We start from the raw sequence: 27,816 nt of genomic DNA on the forward strand, positions 1-27,816 counted from the left end.
GCCTCGCTGACAGCTCTGATTTGCGGTTTGACCGGAGAGCTCAAGTTGGTGGCAAAAGAATACGAACGGATCCAGCTGTCTGTTGAATTGAACAGGAAACTCAAAATGGTTGCTCAGCAACATCGACTCATCTTAATGTGAGTTGAGCCAAAAATGAAATTTTGAAAAATGAATTTGGTTGTTAAAAGTGTGGTTTTAACATTCCAATATTTTCCAGCACCTTTTTCAAAATTTGTCGAGCAATCCGGGTTTCCTTCTTCATCAGTTACTACTTCGCCAGTTTCACATCAGCGTTACTGTTATTGGAAGCCATGCACACGGAAATAACAATAATGGCAATCATAGTGTTATGTTCCGTTAGTGCCATGATTTTCGAATGTTACTGGTATTGCCGATCGATCGACGCCTTCAATGCTGTGGTAAGGACAGAATGAAAACCCTAAAAATATCACAATTCCAATTAATAATCCATCTATAACCCCTACAGAACGAAACGATTGCCCTGAACGTTTTCAGTCTGGCTGCAACGCTACCGTACTCGCCACTTCGTCACAAAGAGTATCTTGATCTTCGCTCCACATGCCGACTCATTCATCTCATCGCACGGGGAGGTGTTCAGGTTTATGGTGCCGGGACTCCTGTTATCAGCACTCCGGCCGTCACCGCTAAGATTAACATGATCTACACAGCGTTGACTTTTTTCATGAACATCAAATGAACGTCTGTGGGATAAAAATTGTCCTTTTAACAGTTGCATCCAATATTTTTTAGCACATGTCAAACTTAGAAGATTGAATCACAAATCGAAGGTTAAATGTCGAAAGATGCATTTTTCTTTGTTATGTGCAATATTTGTGAGTAGTAATACATAAAAGAGCAACTCAGAGCCAGTGTAAGCACTTGTAACCAAAAGTCCCAAAGAGTGTCTCCTAAAAGCTACTTGAAGGCTTTATATCGTTCAACTCACTCGACATTTTAAGTTCTTATTGATAGATTGAACTGTTACTAATTAAGGTAGGCTTTGAAAAAAATCTAAGCGAATGAGAAACATCATGTGAGAAATTTTAAAACTACTCGAAAGACACGCAAATTCCATAGAAGTTCTGCATGGAACTAAAAAGTCCATTAGGAGTTCCGCAAGGAACTAAAAAGTTCCTTAGAAGTTCATTAGAAAGCACGATATTTAAATACAATTTCCAAATTTCGCTTTGAACATGTTGTATCATACTTCTATGGAATTTCCAGGTTCGTTAAGAAGTCTTAATTGAGTACAAACGAAAAATGGTTGTTTTTTCTTTCGAGAGCCCTTTTATTCAGCCAATATTTAACTCGGAGTGCACACGATCAAGTAACTAAACGACTTTTTGTTACTTGGGAATACATCATCTTTGTCAAAATTTGATCCCTCAAGTGGAAGGAGATTTTAACCACTCTTGGAACCATCATTTGCCCCTTAAACACCAGATACTTAAATTGATGCCAATTAGATTACCTGTTTATAACTTATGGTGGTTAAAAAAGTTTCAATTTTATGTATGTATGTAGGTTTCAATGCAATAAGTCTAGTTGAACCCCAAATAAATCGTCTTTTTTGTCGAAACTTGGTTGCAAATCTTTTTTTTTATAAACATCGCTTGAAAACTGATCCACTGAACAACGAGTTTCATGTTGATTTAGTATGAAAGAGCTCCCCCAGCGTTTTTAAAGAGGAAAACATCACTAATTGTATTAAGTGTTGGGGGGGGGGGGTTATCACTAATTGTATTAAATGTTTATGCATTTGAACCAAATTTCGTAAGAATCACATATATTTTTTTCATTTTTCCACCCGCTTTAAAATTGAGGAAGGGGGGGGGGGGGTGGCGTTTGGATATCTGAATAATAAATAATCTAGTTATGTCCACACAGGCTTTTGAACCAATTTTCATGAAAATCGCTTGAAAACTAGCCGATTTGTGTCCTATAAAAAGTTGGTTTTGTGTGGGAGTCCCCCCCCCCCCCCCTTTCATAAAATGTGAGGGACTTGAAACCATGACAAAAAACATTCTCGGGTGGAAAAAGCTGCGGATACAACATTTCAAGTAATTTTGACGGCCCGTTTTTCACGTGACGGTGTTACAAAGCCAACGTCTCCATTTTCACACATACGGTGCGCTTTTTTGTATGGGACTTCTCCGTTATAAAAGAGGAAAAGGTTACACCGTACCATAAATCAGTTTGTCATAGCGAAACCTGCTTGTGTACCGAATTTCTGTCTGTCTTGTATTAGTCTGTTCCCTATAGACTCGGAAACTACTGAACCGATTTGCGTGAAACTTGGCAGGAGGAAACTTTGATGGCCGGGGAAGGTTCCTATAATAGTTTGAGACCCCTCCCACGCTCTGGAAGGGGGCAAAGGCCTCTTAACCAATAGAAACTCGAAAACCAATCATGCAAATGGAACCAAATTTGGTATCGGAGTATACTTGGTTACGAGAAATGTTCCTTAAATGGTTTGGTGCCCAACCCTCCTTCCGATGGGGAGATAGGAAGCGGTGAGGAGTTCACAAGGAGGCACAATTTTCCCGATTGTTTGGATAACGTGCTGCTAATTGAGCAAACCCCTTTCTGATACCCTCTTCGATTGGGGAGATGCAAAGAGGCGGGGGGGTCTTTCATACAATATAATGCATATTTTCGATAAATAGTCATGCAAATGAAACAAAATTTCACATGGGAACGTATAAGGCTACGTATCAAGTTTCTACGATGTTTGAGACCCATCTGTCCTTCCACTGTTTGATAAGTAGGGGAGAGGGTGTCTCACTTTTATGGATTACTCGAGAACTATGTTCGAACCCTCTCTTCAATGGGAGGAGGAAGGTTTTCATACAATATTTTTGGATCACTCGAGAACTTATTATTCAAATAAAAAAGCAGCGAGTATTTGAGTACATTTCTATGATTGTTTAAGGCTTCTTCCTCGTTTCACTGATTCGATAGGAAGGGGGAAGGGGAGCTTCCATACATATTTTCAATAACTCGAGTGCTAATCTAGCAGATGGTAACAAATTGCGAAGAGTAGTCAAACACAAGAAATATTTTGAAGGTGATTTAGTCCCCCTCATGGGAGAGGAAAGAGAATAAAGGTGTCATACGTTTGTTGTGATAAATTCAAGAGCTCATCAAATAAATTAAACCAAATTTTACTGGAGAGAATATAAGGGTACATGAAATGATTCTATGATTATTAAAAAACCATTTTCACCTTCCAGTGGAAAATTAGAGAGGAGAAAAGGAGTTCCGCACAGTTTTATATAACTTGAGAACTTATCCAACGTATTCGAGTATGAAAAATGTTTCTTTTTTTTTAAAGAAGAAATTCCATACACTACTGAGCCGGGAAAGGGGGAGGCTTAATCGCATAGTTTTCAAAATTTTTCAAGCTGAAGAAACCATATTCCACTTGACAGGATGTTTTTTAAAGATTCAAGACCTCTCCTTTTTCCAGAGAAGAAACGAGAAGTAGGAAAGTATGTATAGCTCGAAAACTTATCAAACAAATGGAACCACATGTGAAATGTGATGTTATTTGGAAAATTTTCTTTTTATTCCAATTTTGATGTGAAAGCTCTCATTGTAAAGATATCGAAAATTTATTGATTTTTAGAAGGTGTAGCAAAGCACACCGGGTTAGCTAGTATCAGATGGAACTTTTATAAGCATTTTTTCTATTTTTTTCTGTATAAGAGCTATCTAGATTTCCAGTAGATTTGCGGATTTTAATCACTTCAGAGCAGATAAAAAAACAGAAATTCCTCGGACCATAAAAAATAAAAGTTGTTATCGAAAATCGTTTCACCAAAAAATCGAATCTACACCACCCAAAGGTGTGACTTCTGGCAACAGTGTCAGTGATTGAAGGTGATCGATCGGTTTTGTTCGGAGGACCCGAACAGAGACTTCGTTCTCCCTCTTACTCAAGTTCATGGACCATCCAATTCAACAAACAAAACAACGGAGATCGAGTGTAGCGCTTTTGTTTGAGTCATCATCGGGTTGTTTTTCTTCTTCGTTGTTTATCCAAATGCGGTAATCGGCTACCCGAGCGTACAGAGCAGCACTCAATCATAGCGCACCAAACTATTCGATTTGACAGTGGCTGCCTGAAATTCGGCGGGTTGGCCACGATCACATTCGTGTCGGGGGCGGGGTGGTGGTGAAGTGGTGGCAGAAAAGTTGAGCGAACACCCGAACCTACCGAAGCGTTGCTAACTGCCCGAAAATGACGCCTCACTCGCTCCGGCCCGGATCGGTCAACAATTTGACGGTCAAACCACGGGTTGAGCGATGATCAAAATTCAACGAAATAAAGCGGGTAAAAAAGATAACAATAAACCAAACAAAAGAAGAAGCCATTTTCAAGGTTAACCAGTTCTTCGCGGCTCACCTCTTCCTCGTTAAGCATCCAGCGCAAAATCGGACGATCCTCATGCGTGGTGAGGCGACAGCGAAACTGGAGTTGTCCACAAAGTATTTGTATCCTCCTCGGCACAGCACTAACACAATCTCACCGTGTATGAGAAGTGAGAGAATTCGACAAGTTTTTTCGGATCCGATAGGGGTGCAGCAAAAAAAAAATACGCGGAAAGCTTTTTTTTATGACCGAAGATCTCCGGGTACAAGTTTCGTTTCTTTACAACCTCTACTGTCCATTCGACGAATCAACGAATCTTCCTGAGTGAGGCGAGGCACTTCGCTCGCGCCTCGCTCGCGAATCAAGTAAAGTACCGAGTACACCCGAACCGAAGACCACCGCGAGTTGTGTAAGCACGATCATAGCCGAGCGGCAAGTCCTTGACTCTATAATGCCGAGACAGGTAGATCGCGTCATTAGCGGATCTGCGTAGCGATCCGGCGAGAGACGTGTAGTCTGGCAGGATCGCCATTTGACGAATGGCGAAAAGTCTCCGGAACATTACTAGTGCGCGTAGCGCGAGAGGTCGTAAGTCAAGGATAAACTTTGGTGCTGACTTTTGTCAGAAGACTGGATTCCGTAAAAACCGTATACATTCTAGAATGTTCGGAATCTTGTAAACTTAGCCACACTGTAGAGAAGACTCTTCCCTATCCTTCTATTTATTGTTGTTGAAGTTGCACGTTCAAAATTTACAGTTCTTTTGGAATAAACAGTGATTTTTCAGAGAACTTTGAATTTCACTTTTCAGACTCTATTAAGATCACTCTTTTGAGACTTTAAAATTTCAAAACAGAAACAAAAATTGGAAATTTCAAATCGGGATGAATAAACCTACTCGGTTTAAAGTCCCTGAAAAAAAGGAAATTTGAAATGACACTTATTTTTAGTTAGATCTCTGGCAAAAGCATGCGAATTTTGGAAAAACATGGTTATAAAATTACAAGTAAAAGTTCAATTGAAATAACAATAAAAGCTTCTTGCAACACTGTAGACAGTTTTTATTCGGGATTTTCTTACTCTGGGATGGTTCATCCCTGAACACTGTCGATAATAGATTTCTGAGAAGCTTTAACCATAGTATGACCCCGAGCAGATTTTCATGGCAGAATTCAACTTAGTTTTGGTATCATGCCTTGATATCATTTTGTCCGCATAAAGGTTATACAACGCCAAAATTTGAGTCTCATTCTGCATATACGGATACCTCGATGATACCAAGTGTAGGTTTCACTGAATGTTGCCTAGTTTAGCCAACGTTTCCATACGGATAATGATGCCATTTTATGGTATAATTTACTGCTAAAATTTGACATCGTTGGACTTCCGAAAATTTAATCAAAAAAGTGCCTAAACCAGGGATGAGTAAGCCGCGGCCCGCGAAGCTTTGTTTAAATTGCATTTATTTCTACCCTTTTCCTAATTATCATGAAATAATAGTCCATACCTAAACGAAAATAAATCATATATCGGTGACATGTTCAAATATGCATTTCACTTGCTAAATGCATCATCATCATCATCATCATAATAGTGAAAACTTTTTTGACTTCTGTCAAAGATAAAGTTGTATGATAAATGGACAAAAGCGTTAGTTTGTAGTTGGCTCCTAAACCCAGTTTTAAAGATGAGACCATTTACAAGTTAAATATATTTTTCTTGATAAACGATAAGACTTTCCACATTTTAAGGAGTGTATTCGAAAAAAATGCAAAATTTTGGGTGCATGTATGTGAAAATTCATGAAATTTTCAGCGAATTTACCTAGTAATGTAAAGTTTACATTTTCAAATTTTTGTGATGTTCTGTCAAGTGGTTTTTGAGATAACGTCCAATGAAGAAAATTTGCGACTTTAATTTTTGGGCAACACGTACGCCATCTATAATACATACTATGAACATTCCTTTTTTCAAATCAAGGTTATATTTGGTTACGTTTTCTGTTTCCTGAAGCTTGACCTTCAAGACAACCTAAAAAATTTTAAATTTGATCGAAGTTATGACGAATTTATCCGATTGTCCTCCTTCGGCACAAAAACAACATATTTGACCTTTTATCACTCCATCACCGTTTTTGCGTTACGGCACGATTCCAGATCCTACTTAAACAGAGTATAAACTTTGTGGGACCTATTGAAGTGCTTTTCAGAGAAAAAGGTCGTTATGAAAAGATGGGTAATTTGCAGTTTCCACAGATTATTCAGCCTCCTCAAGTACAAGACAAAAAGTTTTTTTAAATTTTCTTCTCCTTATTTATCTCCGGAAAATACAAGCGAGACTTGTCAACGCAAATTTTCCGTTGGAAACCTGCCAGGTAACCGCTAAAGAGTTCGTTTTGCTGTCCATTACGATTTTTTTTCCGGTCCAAATATTTTGCGCACGATTTGACCACTGATTATATTTATTTTACCGATGGGCAGTTTTCTTACTTTGTAAAAATGAAGTCAGACCTATTAATAAGTCAGCTAGTCGAGCCAGTCAGAATAATTTAAATTTTTCGAAATCTATACACATGGATTCTTTAAAATCAAGAATGTAAACGGTAAGCTAGATTGTTCGGCGAAATATCTTTAAAATAATAGGTTGAAGATATTTAGAACTGTAGGGGACAAACATCAGGGCTTCGAGAGCACATTTAACACTAAACGTACCGGAGGCGGTCAAATTACGGTTTTTGAACTTGAAATGATGATTACGCCTTATATAACTTTTTTTTTCGCAAAATTAACGACAGGACTATTTTTATTTTTAAAATGCAGGTATTTTTGCGTTTTTTTAATTTTTCTAAGTGTTGCGGTTTTCGAATAACGCATGTGGTATACCTATTCATACCGCGAGCGGTCAAATGACGGCAAACACCGTTTTCGCTAAAACTCGCTTGTTTCTCAACCGATTTCTACAAAATTTATAGTTTTGAAAAGCTTATAATTCGACTCAAATATGTTTCTCAGACAATTTTCAGCTACAGTTAATTATTTTAAAGTTATTTAAAGTCCAAAATAAAATTTATGAAAAAACATGCTTCAGGAAAAAAGGCTGTAAATCAGTTATTTGGTAATCGAAAAAAAAATCACTTAGTGCCCGAAAAAGCTGAAGTTAGAAACTATATGTTGCATACATGGAACATTTTTTTTTAAATTTTTTTTAAGATCATGGCTACAAAAAATGTAAAACAGTTGTGTAAAACCCGTACTTTTCAATCAATCAACCGCCAAAGCTGTTCCTTTAACAGTAGAAAAAATTTAAAAAGTGAATTGGAAAGGGGACGTAATTTGTCAAGCATTGCATCGCCAATGCAATTACATCACTAGAACCAGTATGAAATTGGCTTCTTTTGCATATAGTTTTGTTGCCTAAACCTTACGTTAACGTACTCAAAATCCAGTGCAAAGCTAAATTTAGGTGTAGGGACAATCCAGATGCAGAAAAAGGTCGAAAAACAGCTACCTTTGAAAAGTCGTCATAAATTATGTATTTCGTATTTCAAAAATCTAAAGATGTCAAAATGTGACAAATTACGTCCCCTTTCCAATTCACTTTTTAAATTTTTTGAAAAGTACGGGTTTTACACAACGTTTTTACATTTTTTGTAGCCATGATCTTAAAAAAAATTTAAAAAAATGTTCCATATATGTAACATATAGCTTCTAACTTCAGCTTTCTCGGGCACTAAGTGAAATTTTTTTCGATTACTAAATAACTGATTTACAGCCATTTTCCTGAAGCATGTTTTTTCAAATTTTTTTTTTTTGACTTTAAATAACTTTAAAATAATTAACTGTAGCTGAAAATTGTCTGAGAAACATATTTGAGTCGAATTATAAGCTTTTCAAAACTATAAATTTTGTAGAAATCGGTTAACAAACAAGGGAGTTTTAGCGAAAATGGTGTTTGCCGTCGTTTAAATTGAGGAAAACATCCACGAAAACACGCTTAGAAAACATAAATTTATCAATGAATTTCAGTATCGAATCACCATCATACGCTGAAAAAAAAACGCTTTAAAAAAATCATTTTGCAAATGCAAATAATGCAAAAATTGATAAATTGGTATAAAATGTACTAAAATTTATAGCGATTTCTATCAGAAACACTTCTAGAACTCTAACCGGAAAAAATAATCTGGGAAGGATTAAGATTAGGCCAAAAAATTTTCAAATTAATTTTTATTGACAATATAAAAAAAATCTTCGTCCAAAAAAAATGAATTGTACTTCTCTGAGAATATATATTTACTTAAAAGAAAACAGCATGGTTGAAAACGTAAAAAATTTATCTAAATCCAACAGTGCAAAACATAAATTATATTTGTCATTTTATTTCTATTTCTTTATTTTATTTCTAACAACGTCATTTGACCGCAGGAAAATCTGAATCTGATATCTAAACTCTGTATTTGAATCTGAAATCTAAACTCTGAATTTGAATCTGAAATCAAAACTCTGAATCTGAATCTAAATCTGAAATCTGAATCTGAATCTGAATCAGAAATCTGAATCTGAATCTGAATCTGAAATCTGAATCTGAAATCTGAATCTGAGATCATGTTACTTTAATTTGTCGGCCTTAGCGGTGAAAAGTGATGTCCTTTTTAGTAGGGACATCTAAAGCTTATGAAATTTTATAGGTGGATAGAAGGTTAGATGAAAATGAAAGATGTTGAAAATGAGCGGGTAGAATTTTATTTAGAAGCATATCATCACATATCAAATTTTTTGTTCCTCCTCCTACTAAAAAGGACATCACTTTTCACCGCTAAGGCCGACAAATTAAAGTAACATACAAACATTACGGTGGTTAATCTCTTCATTAGAATCTGAGATCTGAATCTGAAATCTGAATCTAAAATCTTGATATGAAATCTGAATCTGAATCTGAAATCTGAATCTGAAATCTGAATCTGAAATCTGAATCTGAAATCTGAATCTGAAATCTGAATCTGAAATCTGAATCTGAAATCTGAATCTGAAATCTGAATCTGAAATCTGAATCTGAAATCTGAATCTGAAATCTGAATCTGAAATCTGAATCTGAAATCTGAATCTGAAATCTGAATCTGAAATCTGAATCTAAAATCTGAATCTAAAATCTGAATCTAAAATCTGAATCTGAATCTGAAATCTGAATCTGAAATCTGAATCTGAATCTGAAATCTGAATCTGAAATCTGAAATCTGAATCTGAATCTGAAATCTGAATCTGAAATCTGAATCTGAAATCTGAATCTGAATCTGAAATCTGAATCTGAAATCTGAAATCTGAAATCTGAAATCTGAAATCTGAAATCTGAAATCTGAAATCGGAAATCGGAAATCTGAATCTGAAATCTGAATCTGAATCTGAAATCTGAATCTGAAATCTGAATTTGATATCTGAATCTGAAATCTGAATCTGAAATCTGAATCTGAAATCTGAATTTGATATCTGAATCTGAAATCTGAATCTGAAATCTGAATCTGAAATCTGAATCTGAAATCTGAATCTGAAATCTGAATCTGAAATCTGAATCTGAAATCTGAATCTGAAATCTGAATCTGAAATCTGAATCTGAAATCTGAATCTGAAATCTGAATCTGAAATCTGAATCTGAAATCTGAATCTGAAATCTGAATCTGAAATCTGAATCTGAAATCTGAATCTGAAATCTGAATCTGAAATCTGAATCTGAAATCTGAATCTGAAATCTGAATCTGAAATCTGAAATCTGAATCTGAAATCTGAATCTGAAATCTGAATCTGAAATCTTAATCTGAAATCTGAATCTGAAATCTGAATCTGAAATCTGAATCTGAAATCTGAATCTGAATCTGAAATCTGAATCTGAAATCTGAATCTGAAATCTGAATCTGAAATCTGAATCTGAAATCTGAATCTGAAATCTGAATCTGAAATCTGAATCTGAAATCTGAATCTGAAATCTGAATCTGAAATCTGAATCTGAAATCTGAATCTGAAATCTGAATCTGAAATCTGAATCTGAAATCTGAATCTGAAATCTGAATCTGAAATCTGAATCTGAAATCTGAATCTGAAATCTGAATCTGAAATCTGAATCTGAAATCTGAATCTGAAATCTGAATCTGAAATCTGAATCTGAAATCTGAATCTGAAATCTGAATCTGAAATCTGAATCTGAAATCTGAATCTGAAATCTGAATCTGAAATCTGAATCTGAAATCTGAATCTGAAATCTGAATCTGAAATCTGAATCTGAAATCTCAATCGGAAATCTGAATCTGAAATCTGAATCTGAATCTGAAATCTGAATCTAAAATCTGAATCTAAAATCTGAATCTGAAATCTGAATTTGAAATCTGAATCTGAAATCTGAATCTGAAATCTGAATCTGAATCTGAAATCTGAATCTGAAATCTGAATCTGAAATCTGAATCTGGAATCTGAATCTGAATCTGAAATCTGAATTTGAAATCTGAATCTGAAATCTGAATCTGAAATCTGAGATCTGAATCTGAAATCTGAATCTGAAATCCGAAATCTGAATTTGAGATTTGAAACTGAAATCTGAATTGAAATTTGAAATCTATATCTGAATCTGAACATAACTCCTGTATATTAATATATTTTCTGATTCTCTAAATATTAAAAATATGTTGTCGTTAATCTGAATCTGAATATTAAATCTTAATCTGAAATTTTAATCGAAAATTACAAATTTGATAAGGTTTTTTTTTCAAAACTTCGACGTTTCGATCAAATTTTGCGAGGAGACGAGTTTTATTTTCAATGTCAAGTGTTCTTTTATTCGGATGTCACACTTCTTGGATATCAACTGTATCAAATGTAGATGAGAACCCGTTGGATTGCGAGGGGAGTTAAAACTTAAAAGAACGCGATTTTTTCTGCAGCTCGAGCGACCGCCGAACCAACCACAAAAACGGCAGAAGTGTTCGCTTGATTGACATCCGAATGAGTACGGCAGTCATTGCGATTGACAGCTAAAACACCGTCAACGAAAACGCCTCGTCGGAATCACTTGCACCGGAATGCCCTTGACCTCTGCATGCGATAAACGACGAACGAATTGACCCACCCCGGAGGAAAGCCGCCGAAAAAACGGCGGAACAAATTATCATCGTTTTCAATATTCATCGGTCACTTTTTTGGAGGTTTGCGTCCTGCCGTCTCGGTCCCCCATCGGTTGTTTTTGTGGCTGCTGCTTTGCCTGGCTGACAGAGACAAAAGGCGATCACAATCAATTGCTTCAATTAACATATAACCGAGCGAAGTAGTTCGGCCGAAGCGGTCAAACAAAACCCAACTGCCCGACTGGACTGTTCTTGGGACGATCCTCCACACACGACGACACGACTGGCGACGAAGGCAGCGTAACCCTATTGTTACCGTATTGTATTGTTGGTAGAACTCTCGCGGCGGTTGGATCCGATATCAACATATGCCGATGATGATGTTCCTTGCTAGCTGAGTTGGACATTTATGGCAGTACTAGAGAAAAGGGGGCGCTACGCCCCGACTCAGAACAATTCAAAGGCTAAGGGCAGAGGCCCAAAACCAACCGAACGTTCGACGGTCCCCGAATGAATTTCGCCGGGCCGGTAGATGATGCTCTTTTCAACCAACTGTCGCCGTTGTCGTCCTCATTGGTTGGTGCACTAACGCCGAACCCAGGAAAGCCGGGTGCAGCAGTCGTCATAGTTTATTAAAGTCAATTGAACGATAAATAAGTTACTATCACTCTTTCGGTTTCGATGAAACGAACGACGGTTCCCGCTGCCTCAGAATCCGATGAATGGATGGATGGACGCATGGGTGGATGCATTCAGAAGCAACGAGAGATAGGCAGCCGAGGCGACCCTTGCGTTGTGAGATGGCAGAATGCATGACAATGTCACTTTCCGATTCACCCTGTCTAGTTTTGTTGTGCCAGTCTCGAACTCTCTCTAAAGACTAGGTATTTGAGGGGAAGGAACGGATACACCACGAATCGTTTGTTATTGTTTGAATTGGTAGGTTCTATAGAATTCACAATGACAGAACTCTTGAGAAAAGTAAACAGGTTGAAAATTGCTATTAATTTAGTCCCGCCCTTTGAGCTTGGGATACAGCTTTAGATCTTTCCCAAGATTCTTGTGATCGTTTTGGTTGTCGAAAAATCAAAACAAAAATGTTTCGTTGAGACCCCGCCCTCTCACAGAAAGGGGAGAGGGGGCCTCCCAAACAAAAGACAAATGTTTTCATAACTCAAGATCAAGCAAGTGGTACTAAATTTGAGGTGGGAAGGTATTTGGGTACGAGAAACATTTCTGCGTTTGCTTGAGACCCCTCTTTTTCACCAGTAGGGCGATAGGAAGGGGGGAGGGAGCCTCTCTTACAATAATTCACATAACTCAAAAACTAATCAAGCAAACGGAACCAAATTTGACATGTGAGAGTATTTGGGTATGAGAACTGAATGAAACCTCAATCAAAAACAGCAATCTCAATCCGCTTTAACCTTTCCTTAAGCCGTTCGCAAAAACTCAGTTCAAATTTATGTATTTTTTATTGGATCCGTAGTTTGTTGTCCTTCCTCTGGACCGATACTCATGATATTTTAGATTCATTTTGTAAGTTATTTATTTATTGCTACATTTCTCAACATTTTAAAACTCAAGTCAATGGGTTTAAGAAAACTATCTGTGGCCAGCGATGAATGAAAAAAAACTCAGATTATTTTTAAATGCTAAAGTTTTACTGTATTGAGTTGATTTGATAATATTTGGAGTTGTGAAGAATAAATCTATCCACATAGGCATAAATATGTGAGGGTTCAATGGGAGTTTTGACCGCTATTCCCGAAAATTTGGTAAAAAAAAATTGTTTTCCGAAAAAAAGGATCCATTTTTGGCTTTACTTCACTGTACCTAACTTTTCACTGAACGGATTTAAAAAAAAAAAAAGTTTATTTTATTATTCTTGGTATTTCAAAAATCTTTGGTTCGCAGTATATTGGAATGAAACTGAAAAATTTTCTATGTTCGCTTCGGGTCGGTAAGGTCAAAATCATCAACAGACAGAAGACTCAATCCGCTTTGATATTTTTTACAGGCAGAAGCCTCAATCGGCTTTTACATGTTCAACAAATAGAAATCTGAATAAACTTTAATAAATCATCAAGCACAAGTCTCAATATGCTTTCAAAAGATCAACAAGCAAGTCTTGTACCCCTATTAAACTAACAGAAGTCTCAACTCCCTTTCAATTTTTCAACAGGTAGAAATCTCAATCAACTCTACCATAATAAATAATTAAAAGTCTCAATCCACTTTACTTAATCGGAAGGCAAAAGCATCATTCCACTTTCACTTTTGCAACAAGCAGAAGTCTCAATTCGCTCTTACTTTTCTAACATACAGAAGCCTGAATCCACTGCTACATTTTCAACAAATGGAAATCTCACTCTGATTTAACTTGATCAACAATTAGAATTCGCAATCGAAGTTTTCATTTATAACAGACAAAACTCTTAATACTGACTGACTAATACAAGCAATAAGAAAAAGTCGCAATTCGCTTCTTAATTTTCAAAAAGTCTCATGTCTTCACATTTTAAATAGTCAGAAGTCTCATTCCGCTTTCAGATTTTACCTAGATAGAAGTCTCAATCCTTTCACATAATCTAAAGACAAAAGTAACAATCCGCTTTTACATTTGCAACAAGCAGAAGCCTCAATTCGCTATTACTTTTCTAACAGACAGAAGCCTGAATGCACTTCAACATTTTCAACAAATGGAAATCTCACTCCGATTTAACATGATAAACAAGTAAGTCTCAAGTCCTGACATTTTCGATACGCAGAAGTCTCATACCGCTTTCAGATTTTATCTAAAAAGAAGTCTCAGTCCACTTCAACATTTTCAACAAACAGAAATCTCAATCCGCTTTCACATACACAATGAACAAAGGGTTCAAACCGCTCTTACATTTTCAACAGCAAGAAGTCTCAATCCACTTCCACATTAACAACACCAGAGGTCTTATTCCACTTAAACACTTAAACAGTCTCAATATTTTATTTCAACTGACAGATATCTCAATTCTTTTTTACATAAACAACAGAAGCAGAATCTCAAGCTGCTTTTGTATAAACATGAACCGCAAATCTCAATCCACTTTAGCAAAATCAACAAAACGAAATCTCAATCCATTTTTAAATTCTCAACGGACAGAAGTCTCAACAACTAATACATTTCCAACTGGCAGCAGTCTAAATCTACTTCCACTTTTCCAACATGCAGAAGTCTCAATCCACTTTAACATTTCCAATAAACAAAAGTTTCAGTCCACTTCTACATTGTCAACAGAAAGTTTCAATTCAATTTTACATAATCAACAGAAAGAAAGGTCAAATCATTTCAACACAAATCGTGAAACATCGCTAATAAAACCTTAACCTAAATCCGCCTCCATATTAGAAGTCCAAATAGAAGTCCAATCACAACTCTTACTCATGATTGGAAGTCCCATCGCATTCATCGTCAGTTGGATGTCCCGTCACTACTGGAATTTTTCATTCATGATCGGAAGTCCCATCCCAATTATCTTCAGTTGTATGTCCCGTCACAACTGAAATCTTTTACTCGTTATCGGAAGTCCCATCCCAACCATCTTTAGTTGGATGTCCCGTCACAATAAGAAGCTTATACTCATGATCGGAAGTCCCATCGCAATCATCCTCAGTGGGATGTTCCGTCACAACTGGAATCTTCCACTAGTTCTTATCGCAACCATCTTGAGTTGGATGTCCCGTCACAACTGCAATCTTTCACTTATGAGTGGAAGTCCCATTCCAATTATCTTCAGTTGGATGTTCCGTCACAAAAGGAATCTTTCACTTATGATTGGAAGTCCCATCGCAATCATCTTCAGTTGGATGTCCCATCACATTGGGAAGCTTATACTTGAGATCGGAAGTCCCATCGAAATCATCTTCAGATGGATGTCTCGTCACAACTGGAATCTTATGTACGTGATCGGAAGTCCCATCGTAATAATCTTCAGTTGGATGTTTCATAACAACTGTAATCTTTTACTCATGATTGAAAGTCTCATCGCAATCATCTTCAGTTGGATGTCCCATCACAACCGGAAGCTTATACTAGGGTTGCCATCCGTCCCGCAAAAGCCGGACATGTCCCGCTTTTTTGTTGAATGTCCTGCTGTCCCGCTTTTTCCTCAAAATGTCCCGCTTTTTTCTACGAGAATTTTTACAAAATTAACTGAATATCACTGGAAAAAATCAAACTTTAGTTTCAATTTGAACTCTAAGATGAACACAAAAACTTTCAAATACGTCTTTTCTCAAAATAAGCAACATTTTTCATAGTTTTTATAAAACAATACTGAATTACAATACTAAATTACCAAACCTACTAATTTGTATACAAATTACACAAAGGTTTTTTACGCGGTATCAAATAAACCTTTGAAATGTACGACTTGAAATTTTTTCTCTCAAATAACGTGTTCATTCGCGAGAACCGTGGAAAATAACGGTGCATATGGCAAAAACCGTGTAAATAGAAGTCATGTAAGAAAAATTTAGCAAAATCAATCTGCGTTAAAAAAAAACCTTTGTTTACTTTCTATGGACAACTTTAGCTGATGATAAACGTACAAGTTTCCCAACACAATAAAGCTTTTTTGAGAGTTTCCTAAATGTCCCGCTTTTTTCGGCTGTGTCCCGCTTTATTGTCGTGAAATGTCCCGCTTTTTTCTGAAAGTATCTGGCAAGCCTAGCTTATACTCATGATTGGAAGTCCCATCGCAATAATCTTTATTTCGATGTCCCGTCACACCTGCAAGTTTATACTTATGATCGGAAGTCCCATCGCAATCATCTCCAGTTTGATGTCTCGTCACAACTGGAATATTTTACTCATGATTGAAAGTCTCAACGCAATCATCGTCAGTTGGATGTCCCGTTACAATTGGAATATTATACTCAAGATTGGAAATCCCATCCCAATCACCTTCAGTTGAATGTGCCGTCTCGCCTGGAAGTTGATACTCATGATTGGAAGTGCCATCCCAATCATCTTCGGTTGGATGTCCCGTCACAATAGGAAGCTTATACTCGTGATTGGAAGTCCCATCGCAATCGTCTTCAGTTGGATGTCCCGTCACGACTGATGGAACATCCATCTGAATATGATTGCGATAGGACTTCCAATCATGAGTAAAATATTCCAGTTGTGACGGGGCATCCAACTGAAGATGATTGGAATGGGACTTCCGATCATGAGTATAAGCTTTCTGGTGTGACGGGACATCCAACTGAAGACGATTGCGATGGGACTTCCCATCACTAGCAAAAGATTTCAGTTGTAACGAGACACCCAACTGAAGATAATTTCGATGGGACTTCCAATCATGAGTATAAGCTTCGAGGTGTGACGGGACATCCAACTGAAGGTGATTGGGATAGGACTTTAAATCATGAGTATAAGCTTCCAGTTGTAACAGGACCTCCAACAGAATATGATTGCGATGGGACTTCCGATCACGAACGAAAAATTCCAGTTGGGACGGGACGTCCAATTGATGTTGCGATGGGACTTCCAATCATGAGTAAAAGATTCCAGTTGTGACGGGACATCCAACTGAAGATGACTGCGTTGAGACTTCCAATCATGAGTAAAAGATTCCAGTTGTGACGGGACATTCATCTGAAGATGATTGCGATGGGACTTCCGATCATGAGTATAACCTTACGATTGTGACGGGGCATCCAACTGAAGATGTTTGCGATAAGACTTCCGATCATGAGTATAAGCTTCCAGTTCAGTTGTGATCGGAAGTCTCATCGCAATCATCTTCAGACGGATGTCCTGTCACAACTGGAATCTTTTACTCGTGATCGGAAGTTTCATCGCAATCTTCTCCAGTTGGATGTCTCGTCTCAACTGGAAGCTTTTACTCGTGATTGGAAGGCTAATGGCCAAACGAAAGATGGTGGTGGCAGAACTACTATGACAATAAACTTTCGTTTGCTAACCGACGCAGATGGTGTACTGGGTAAGATATCGGATTGCAAGCCGAGATGACATGTTGCTGTGAATTCGATTCTCACTAGATTTTTTTTTTATGAAAACCCCATAAAATGTTTTTCTTGTTTCGCTTGGTCATGCATCATTTTGCTTGGAAGCTCGAGTCTTTATGCCAGTAGTGCTTTTCCAACCATATCATCTTTGGTACAGTCGTACAGTGCACTTGTCACCGCACAGAATTTTGCAATCTCTTCTATGTGTGTACATATGCTAGTGATATGAGGATACGACAAAAACGATCGTTCAAGTTTTAAACGTCAATTTAAAGTAACAGGAAATTTTTTTCAATTCCGGTAACTTTTACTGGCAAACTGTTAAACCAATCATATAAATTTATATTCGATCGCCACAGAACGTATGGACTTATTTAAATATATGTCAAGATGGTACCATCAGAAAGGTAAATACAGCTGTGTTATGATTTGGTCCAACCAGTCAGTAAAGGCCTAGTGGCGGCCGACTCGCCAATATGGAAGGAGATTCTTCATCGGCAGCACCCTTCTTGCCGTCTAGCTCAGGGTCTTTACCGATGGCTATCTCACACGGCCGGCAAGGCTCGCTGCCATCGTACGTAAGAAGCTATTATTGTTTTCAACAACTTTGTCCAGTCAACAGTCCTGGAAACCGATGACCGGGGGAGAGTAGAAGTAGCAGAAGAACAGTCAATGTAGTCTCATCTGAATGGGATATGCAAATGCGGCCGGCCGAACTACTTCTCATCGGCTCCAAGCCTCGGACCGAAGGGTGTTGATGTAGAAGTAGATTGTGTTTGGATTTGCTGGAAGAACTTATGCTCCCTTACTACTGCGGTTGGTTCCATCACTAGAACATGAATGAGGAAGCCAGCCCACTAGCCGGCCGCCTAATGAAAGCCGGCGGCGGATCTTGCCATTTCCAATGTGCCAGATCCAACGAGCTGCATCCTGCTGCAGCTCCGTGTGTGCAAGTGTTTGAGCTAATAATTATTGAGATATCAATTAATGAAGCGAGAGGAATTTCGCTCCAAGCCCCTGAAAGACGACTTGGCATACGTTTGAACTTCTACGTTGAATGGTGTACTTCTTATGCGTCGTTCGGATAGGTAAACACACAACGAGGAAACTATTCATAATTGCAGGTAAATGAAGCATATTTCAATTTGAACAAAACACACAGAATCCTGGAGCACAATGGAATGATCGATAGGATATATTTGATACTTTTTCGATGAATAATTATGTTCGGTTGAATTATTCCAGTCAACTTTATTCAACAGAACTCTAGGTTTGAATACTTTCAACACACACTCACATTTTTTTTTTGCGAAATTGACAGGACTTTTTCCACGTTTCGTATACGATATGAACCTGTTTCATCAAATAACAGAACACAACAATGTTAATCCTTATTCCCACGTTGATTAAGCGCTTATCAACAAATAAGCATGAATGAAAAAAAAACATTAAGATGATTGGACATAAGCCTCGAGTAGCTTTTCATCGGTTGGACTGATTAACGATTGTTATCAAACACTTCAAACTCTTCAACCGAAAACAATTTCTGGGCAGAGTCGTCGTTTTTTCATACCCATCTTCATATCAATTCCTCGATAGTATAGTGGTCAGTATCCCCGCCTGTCACGCGGGAGACCGGGGTTCAATTCCCCGTCGGGGAGGTTGGATAGAACTTTTTTGCTATTTTTCTCCCCCTGATACAACTGCAAATTTCCAAAACTGTTATGAGCTTCAAAATTAGGGGTTTCGAGAGAAATTTTTCATTCAGTTTAAAGATTCAAAAGATCAGTTTAAAATCAGACTAAAGATTGAAAATCGGCTTTCAGTTAAAAATTTTAAAATTCAGATATAAGGATCTGTTTTTCAATTTCTTAACTCAAATTTGTGATACAGATATCAGATTCCGTTCAGATCAAAACAACTCAGATTTGAGATTTCGCGTCAAGACCCGATTTCATAGTAAGATATCTGAGTGCTAATAAAAATGAAAATTCAAACTTCAGATTCAGATTAAGCATTCAGGTTTAAATAAAATCAGATTGAGATTAAAACTCAAACTTCAAAACCATATAACAGATTAAGATTCGAATAACAGATACGATTTCAGACTTAGATTCACATTCGGATTTCCGATTAAGATTAAATGACAGATTCAAGTTAGGATTTATATTTCAAATCAAGATTTGGAATTAAAATTCAAAATACAGAAGTCAGGAGAAAAAAAGATTCCAATTCCGATTTCGGCTTCGATTTCAGAAACATATTCGAATTTCAAATTCAGACACAGATTTCAGACTTTGAGTTAAGATTAAGATTTTTACAAATTCAGACTTCAAATTAAAACAAAAATAAAAAAACTTTCAAAAAAATATAAAAAATATAAAAAATTCAAAAACTATATAAAAAAATTATAAAGAAAACAAAAAAATATATATCAAATTAAAAAGAAAAAAATATAAAATAAAAAAATATTTGAAAAACTCAAAATAAAAAACATTAACAAAAGGTCCTTCTTTCAGATTCAGAATGATATTTTATGAATTTAATTTACACAAAAAAATAAAATATTTATTTTAAAAAAATATTAAAAAAGGGCAATTCAGATAGGTGAGATTTTATTTTTAGATTAAGAATTCGAATTATGATTTCAAATTTTGAACTTAAATTGCAAATTCCAATTCAAAATTGAGACTCAGATTCTCATTTCACATTCAAGATTCAGATTACACATTAAAATTTTCGATTCAAAATTTGGATTCAGATTTTGGATTCTTCAACGTTAGATTTCGAATCCAAGTAGAATCCAGATTCAAATTTGCGAAACAGATTTAACATTCCAATGATTTTAGATACACAACTATGACTGAATTTCAGGCACAAATTTGAGATTCTGATTTTCGATTCAGATCATCAGATTTCAGACACATATGCCAGAAAGAGATTTTCAATAAAGATTTTGAACTGAGCTTTCAGAGTAAAAATATTATAATCTGATTTTTTATTCAGAGCTTTAATACAGATTTTCTAACAGATTCAAATGCCGAATTCTGGATCTTTATCCAGATTCAGAATTAAAATTACAGATTAAAATTTTATTTATGTTTCCGAATCGAAGATTCTAGCTTTTAAATCAATATTCCTCATTTTAATCTCAAAATCCTAGATTAGATTTCAGATGAAGTTTTGAAATCTGAGATTTGAGTTTCTGATTTCAGATTCAGCTTGCACATCATCTAAAGGTCGATTTTGAAATGTTTTCACGATAAAAATGAATGTATCAGATTAAGATGTATTTAGATTTAAATTCTGATTAAAATTGAGATTTGAAAATTCAGAGCAATATATCAGATCAGTGATTTTTTTCAATCAAGATTTCAAATACATAGGTATTCAAAATAAAAATTAAAAAAAAAAAACTTAAAAACAAAAAGAAAAAAAAACATAAGTCAAAATTCCTTATTTAAGTAACATAATTATAATTTTTAAATTTTAATTCAGTTCCACTTAATTCAAAATCAACTTTTTTTAAGTACAAATATAAAATTAAAAAAAAAATATTAAAAATAAATTTGACCAAAAAATTAAAATTAAAAAAAAAAAACAATATCTAAAAAATTTCAATAAAATTATAAAGAAATTTAAAAAAAATTGAGAAAAAATTAAAAAAAAAAATGATATTAAAAAGTTTATAAAAAAATTCCTTATTTTAGATTAAGAATTATATTTCGTATATTTTAATACAGTTTCAATTTATTTGAAACCATATTTTTTCAAATCAAAATCAAAATCAAAAATGAAAAAATTAAAAATTAATATTAAGAATTTAAATTAAAAAACATTTAAATGAAAAATTAAAATAAATTAAATCTAAGTTTAAAAGAAATTAAAAAAATTGCTAACAATAAAAACATCAAAACTTGGAAAACTAAAAAATTCGAATTTTGGATTCAGAATGATATTTCTTAAAATTGAAATCAGCTTAAATTCATTTAAACTTAAAACCAATTTTTCCTAAACTAAGAAATCAAATCAATAAAAAAAACCAAGAAAAAATAAAAAAAAATGAAAAAAAAACAGATAAAAGAAAAAAATTAAAAAAAAAAAACAAATAAACCAAAACAAAATTCCTCATTTTTGATTCAGAATGATATATTATAAACTTTAATTCAGTTGAAATTTATTTGAATCATTTTTTTCCGATATCAAATTTGAAAAAACGAAAAAAGAATTTGAAAAAAATTAAAGAAAAAAATATTAAAATAAAATTGAACATTAAATAAAAAATAAAAAAAAATATAATGAAAATAAATATAAAAAACTAGCTGACCCGGTAAACTTCGTTTTACCTTCTTAAGTTTAAATCGTAATAAATGATTAATTTTATCTATACGTCCTTAACTGCATCGTTCTCGCGAATAGAATCTTATGAAAATCGTAACAAATAAAGTTGAATTTGTATTGGGAAAACCTTTCATAAAAAGTGAGATCCTTGAAACTATTATACAAACCATCTCTGACCCAAAAAACCCTCGGATACCAAATTTCACTTCATTCCAACCGACCATTCATACGTGATGTTGTTACAAAGAAAATGCCTCTATTTTTATATATAAGATTTTCTCCCCTCCTCTCACCTTTAGTTCAAAAATGGGGTGGGGGGGGGGGGGTGTTATGGAGAAAGCGTTATTTATTACAATAAATCATATTTTACTGTCAAAACATGGCTGCCTGACTCGTTTAAGCAAAATCGCTTGGCAATTGTTTAAGTTATGTTATAACTCACGTTGATTTTGTATGGGAGCCTCTGGTTTTAAAGGTAGGATGTGTTATTTAGTAAAATAGATTGTTTTTCCACATCAAAACATGCATGTGTACACAATTTCATGAATATCCCATGTGAATTGTATGGGTTGTATATATTTTTTCAAATTTGTTCACATTTTTTTAAGGGAGCCCCACGTTTTAAAAGCGAGCAATTGCAGTCTGCATAATGAATCAACTTCTTGTGTCTTTTCGATCTCGTGAACCAATTTTTATAAAAATCGCATTTAAATTGTTCAAGTTATGTCCCGTTTCAATTTGATTTTGTATGGGAGCCCCCCTTCTATAAATAGTGAGATTCTTGAAACTATTATACAAACCATCTCTGGCCCCAAAAACCCTCGGATACCAAGTTTCACTTCATTCCGACCGCCCGTTCATACGTGATGTTATCACAAAGATAGCGCCTCCAATTTTATATATAAGATTTAAAAAAACATTAGAAAAAACTAAGAGAATTAAAAATTCAGGTTTCAAATTTAAACAAAATTGAAATAAAAAAAACAGGTATCTAATTGAAACAAGCAAAATAATAATAATAAAAAAAGTAAAAAAAAAAATAAATCTAAAAAAAAAATAAAAATAAATAATATTCAAAATATATAAAAAATTCCTTATTCTTGATTAAGGATTATGTTTTATAAGTTTGTATTTAGCTCCAATTTATTTGGAACCAACTTTTTCCTCGATAATATAGTGATCAGTATCCCCGTCAGGGTTTGAGAAATCAATCTAAGGATAAAATCGTTTTCAAGCGAAAAAATTAGGATTTTAGGAAGCCTATAATGGCTCATGTATTATTGTATAAACTTAAAATCAGCTCCAATTCATTTGAAACCATCTTTTTAAAATTCAAATATTCAATTTGAAAAAAAAAATATAATAAAATAAAACAAATTTAATAAAAATATAAAATTAAAATTAAATTTAAAAAATATTATTAAAATAAAAAAAACAAATTAATTTAAAAAACATAAAAAAAAATCATGGAATGTTCCTTATTTTAGATTCAAGAATGACATTTTTTAATTTTAATTCAGCTAAAATTTATTTAAAACCAACTTTTTCCGAATTTAGATTTCAAATTAGAAGTAAAAAACAAAAAAAAAAGAAAGTTCAAAAATACTAAAAAATAATAATAAAAATAACATGAGTCAAAATTTCCTTATTTAAAGTTCAGTATGATATTTCTTGATTTTTAATTAAGTTTTAATTTATTTGAAACCAAATTCAGATAACAAATTTAAACAAAAAATAAGAAAAAAATGAACATATTTAAAATTAAATTAAAATTAAATAAAAAAAAAAGAAATAAAAAATATAAACAATTAGAAAAAAAAATAAAAAAAAACCTTTATTCAAGATGCAGAATTCAGTTTCAATTTACATCAAACCAACTTTTTTTTTTCAAATTCAGGTATCTTATAAAAAAAACAAAGAAAAAAAATATATAAAGAAATCAAAAAAAAATTTAAAAAAATTTAAAAAAAAATTAAAAAAAAAATAAAACGGAAAAATTTAAAAAATAAAATTCAATTAAAAAAAGAAATAAAAAAAATTAAATAAAATTAAAAAAATTGATAAAAAAATTCCTATTTTAGATTCAAAATGATATTTCAATTCTGTTCCAATTTATTTGAAACCAACTTTTTCCTCGATAGTATAGTGATCAGTATCCCCGTCAGGGTTGCAAAAAATCAATTTAAGGGATGAAATCGTCTTATAAAGCAATAGAATTAGGATTTTGGAAAGCCTTAGAAGGGTTCAGCAAACAATTCACTATATATAGTGCGCATTGCGTTCTGTTCAACTATTTTGTTTAATTTTGTCATCAAATTTAAAACACAGAAAGTTGTTATCTATTGAGGGATGGAAAGTATGAAAAAAGCAACAAGTTTCTTACCCAAATTTATGAAAATTTGCACATATATGTGCAGCCCGCGAAAATAACAAATGCGAAGTGTTGTCGTAGATTTGCAGAACGAAGGCGATCTATTGTGGTCCTATTAGAAGGGGTGGCTGCTCGACTTCTCTAGGAGAACCGAACACGATTGATTGTTTAAACGCTCTTTCTTTCTTTCTTCTTCTTAAAAGAGTTCCAAACAAAACAACTCTAGCTCTGTTGATTGCACACTAGCCGGGTTTCGAAGGCTCTTAACAACAATAACTATCACACTTGGTGCTAAACTCTAATTTGGCTACACCACTCTGATTACTGACTGAGGTTTGATTTTTTTTTAATTTTTCTGTCACCTTTGAACAAGAGACCTTTCAAAACGGGATAAACACAATAACGAGCGAACTGTTTGCTGAACTTTTTTTCTTGTTTACAAACAAACATAAAACATACGAACAGAAACAATTAACTTTTTTACTAGATTTTTTTTCTTTAACCACTCCAAAAACACTCTTGCTCTCTCGCGCGTTCTTTCTCTTGTTAACACACTCTCTTTGATTGTGATCGGTTACGATGATTAGAACTTTTAAGGGATTGTTACAGCTGTTTCAACCGAGAGGGAGCTGATGGGAAGACACTTTTTTTTTAATTATTTCAACTGGTTCTGATCAAAACTAGCTTCTATTAGCCGGCCTAGTTTTGGTTTTCAATTATCAGATTTTTTGTATCACTGGGACCCTTTATTTTTTGAGGTCTTACTTCCTGAATTTCTCTAGAGATGTAACACGGTGCCGAACTGTTGAGAGGGAGGGGACGAAGAACAGATAGAAGAAATTTAACAAAAGGAGAGTAAGGAAAAACTTTCTCACTACACGGTAGAGACAACACGAAGTAAATGTAGAAGTAGGAACAGAGTGTCACACGAAGCTGATATCGTTTGGGAAAACCGAATTTGAATACAACAACAGCAACAAAAACAACAAGTCTATCGTCAACGATCGAATTGCGACGGGTGCAACGATTTCGGTGGACTTTAGCTTCCGAAGACAGGCGTCTTAGAACTGCCTGGTGCAGATTGCGCCCGAAAATGAAGGCGAAGTTTCGGCGATCGATCGGGGCCGTCGTGTGTGAGTAAATATCGGATATTCGTTTTTGTGTGTCTTTTTTTTTCGGTCGATTATTGACGCGTTGTGGTGTTTATAGTGCGGTTCACCGACGAGCGTCGATCCGAGCAAAGAAGCCACCGACTACGAGTAACGACGCGGGGCTAAGGCTGCAAGTAGAAGAACAGAAGAAAAAAATCGGCACATTGGTTTTCGGCGTTTAACAACGGCGTGGTCGTGGTCAACTTCCTAGAGGGTGTAGTGATGGGAAGAGACGGTCACAGACGGACAGTCGGAAGAGAGAAGACAGAGTGTGTAGTGGGGACAGAGAGACAGACAGACAGACAGAAAGAGGCTACTAGTGGGGCGTTTGTGTAGGGGGTGAGAGCGGGGAGACTGATTTGCACAAAAAGAGAGGCAAGGGCAGCGTAGTTTGCTGGAAAACAGACATGGCAGACAGACAGACAGACAGAGAGACAGAGAAAGTGACGTTCCGAGAATAACCAGAACTGCGCATTCAACTGGTGGTGGTGCCGGCTGAAGAAGAAGAGAAGAGCAGAGAAGAAGAAGGAAGGAAAGAAGAACAATACGACAGGAAAGCAGAAAGAATTAAAATATTTAACAGTTTATAGATAAATGTTTGTTAGAAGTTGCATAACAGTATTTAGAAGTACAAAAATAGTAGCAGAAATACAGGAATATGAACTATAAAACAAATAGGTTATGTTAATTCATTGAAAAGCACTCTAAAGCCAGGGTGAACAAAACAAAAATCAGACAAAAAGGCACAATCAAAGTACATTGTTTGAATTAATAAGTTTAAACACTTGAACAATCTCTAGAAAGTAAACATAAAATATTACCCGAAACTTTCATTTGAAACATCTCACAGCTAGAAGTACTTTGGGAGCGCTTTTTTCATTTCCCATCTATATTTTATTTTATTCTTGAAAATTTACCTACAGAATAAACGGTTTGTGTTTGTGTGTGTAGATTTACATGCATTTTTTATTTCATTTTACCAGTATGTAGATAGCAGAATGTGTTCTGTTTCCTCCCTCTTTCCAAAGAAGGAGAGGTCTTCCGAAACAACAAACCGTCTGTTACGACGCAATTGCTTATTTATATTCTAAATTGAGTGGCAATCCCTGGAAAATCGAACTGGTTTGGTAACCTCAACGTGACCTTTTAATTCGGGGAATTACCTTTGGAAGTAACATTTTCAATGACCAATATCACTCAAAAATGATGCCAAAAAACTTTCATTTGATATAACGATCCCTCCGTGATCTGTGAGGCTCAATATGGTTTTGTGAAACAATGGTCAACCGTTACCAATATGATGTGCTACGCAAGCTCATTGAGTGATCGTAGGGAGAAAGGTTGTCAAGTCGATTCTATCTACATTGACTTTGGGAAATCACTCGATCGCGTTCTGCACAAAATACTTATTGGAAAGCTGGATCGGATAGGTTTCCCTGATTGGGCACTTGACCTGTCATGCTTTCACGAAAGTCAACAGCTCACGCTCGAGAACGTTTGCCATCCCGTCAGGTGTACCTCAAGGAAGCCACTTCGGGGCTCTTTTTTTTCATACTATTCGTAAACGATCTCTGTGCAACTCTTCTGTCAGATACGCTAATGCATGCGGACGATCTGAAGCTTTTTCGAAAACTTATCAGCACTGTAGACTGTTTAGCTCTTCAAGCTGACATTGGCATGTTGGAAAACTAGGACATGCCACTAAGGAAATACACGAACACGACCCAAATCGTGTTCGTATTTTTCTCTTCGAACGCGAGACGCCGGCCGCTTCGATTGAAAGCGCACATAGGAAAAAAAAACGAAGGTAAAGTTGCGAACACACAAGTAGTGCTAAATGTAGTAGTACTAGATGTAATGTTAATAGATGTAGAAGTACTAGATGTAGTAGTACTATATGTAGTAGTACTAGATAAAGTAGTAGTAGAACTAGATGTAGTAGTACTAGATAAAGTAGTAGTAGGATTAGATGTAGTAGTAGTACTAGATATATGTAGAAGTAAAATAATAAATACAAGTACTAATATTAGTAGTAGTATTAGTTGTAGTACTAGTAGAACTAGTTGTAGTACTAGTACTAGTAAATGTACTAGTAGTACTACACGGAGAAAAAAGACGAATGTTCTAATTATTTCAGCTTGTTATATCAATCATCAAAGCGTAGTTGGTTTTTTGCATCCATCTATAAATATAATAACTACAAACTGAGGATTAACCTTACACAATCAGCTACAAATGTAATAGATTTAACTATACTGATGTAATTGATTTAACTGTGAATATGATAGATTCAACTAAAATTGTATGATTGATTTTATACATTCAACATTAAATACAATAGATTCAACTATACATTTCTGGTTGACCTCTCACATTCAACTATAAATATGATAGATTCAGTTGTAATAGTATAATTGAATCAACTGTAACTATGATA

General features: G+C 35.0%; 1 protein-coding gene and 1 non-coding gene across 13 annotated transcripts in view; one reads left to right on the top strand and one right to left on the bottom strand.

Moving 5' to 3' along the window:
• Positions 1–27,816, bottom strand: part of LOC129738847 (polypyrimidine tract-binding protein 2) — a 595,573-nt gene that overhangs the window by 420,055 nt on the left and 147,702 nt on the right. For 4 of the 12 annotated variants that reach the window (XM_055730225.1, XM_055730206.1, XM_055730232.1 and 1 more), the window contains exon 2: positions 24,241–25,030. The exons of 6 other annotated variants lie outside the window; for them this stretch is intronic. The gene's annotated coding sequence lies outside the window, so the exon portion shown is untranslated. Of the gene's footprint in view, positions 1–24,240; positions 25,508–27,816 lie in introns of all 12 variants that reach the window. 2 more of the 12 variants (XM_055730249.1, XM_055730200.1) reach the window with 1 other exon arrangement.
• Positions 19,106–19,177, top strand: Trnad-guc (transfer RNA aspartic acid (anticodon GUC)). The gene has a single exon. It is a non-coding gene; the product is annotated as a tRNA-Asp (tRNA).

The sequence above is a fragment of the Uranotaenia lowii genome, chromosome 1 (assembly GCF_029784155.1).
Source record: "Uranotaenia lowii strain MFRU-FL chromosome 1, ASM2978415v1, whole genome shotgun sequence".
NCBI lineage: Eukaryota > Metazoa > Arthropoda > Insecta > Diptera > Culicidae > Uranotaenia > Uranotaenia lowii.